Genomic DNA, 707 nt, shown 5'->3' with positions numbered 1-707 from the left:
AGTTTTTTTCAATTTTATTATTATTATTATTATTATTATTATTATTATTATTATTATTATTATTATTATTATTATTGTCATCATAATCATCATCATCATTGTTATTATTATTATTTATTGATTTAATTAAAAATTTCAAATAGTTTAATTAAATATAATAATAATAAATTTAAAAATAAAATATACACAACAAAAATACTTTCTAGCTGAGCTGATGAAACAGCCTGCTAGCCCACAGGTTCAAGTCTAGAGAAGAAAGATTAAGCAAAGAATTAACAATGGAAAAAAAAAAGTGGTACCCTTGACACAATCTCACTATTATTACTTGAAACAACAATTTGCTAATGGTATGCTAACTCTGTCAGTATTGCTGACATTGTTAGTTCATGATTGGTTGTATTTATGTGATTTTTTTTTTGCATTTTTTAACCATTTTTTTTTTAGACTTATATGTTAATTACTTATAACTATTGGTGACGTAATTTAGTAACATCATATTTGGAGTAGCTCTAAAAGAAAAAAATGTGTATGTATATAAATACATGTATATGTGGATGCATAACAGTATCTGCATATACATGTATATATATATATATTTGTGTATGTGAATATATACAAGCACAGACATGGATACATATAATACATACATGTATGTGTGTATGTATATATATATATATATATATATATATATATATATATATATATAT

The sequence above is a fragment of the Octopus bimaculoides genome, chromosome 10 (genome assembly GCF_001194135.2).
Source record: "Octopus bimaculoides isolate UCB-OBI-ISO-001 chromosome 10, ASM119413v2, whole genome shotgun sequence".
NCBI classification, from domain to species: domain Eukaryota; kingdom Metazoa; phylum Mollusca; class Cephalopoda; order Octopoda; family Octopodidae; genus Octopus; species Octopus bimaculoides.
The sequence above is the reverse complement of the archived record's forward strand: the minus strand, read 5'-3'. Positions refer to the sequence as shown.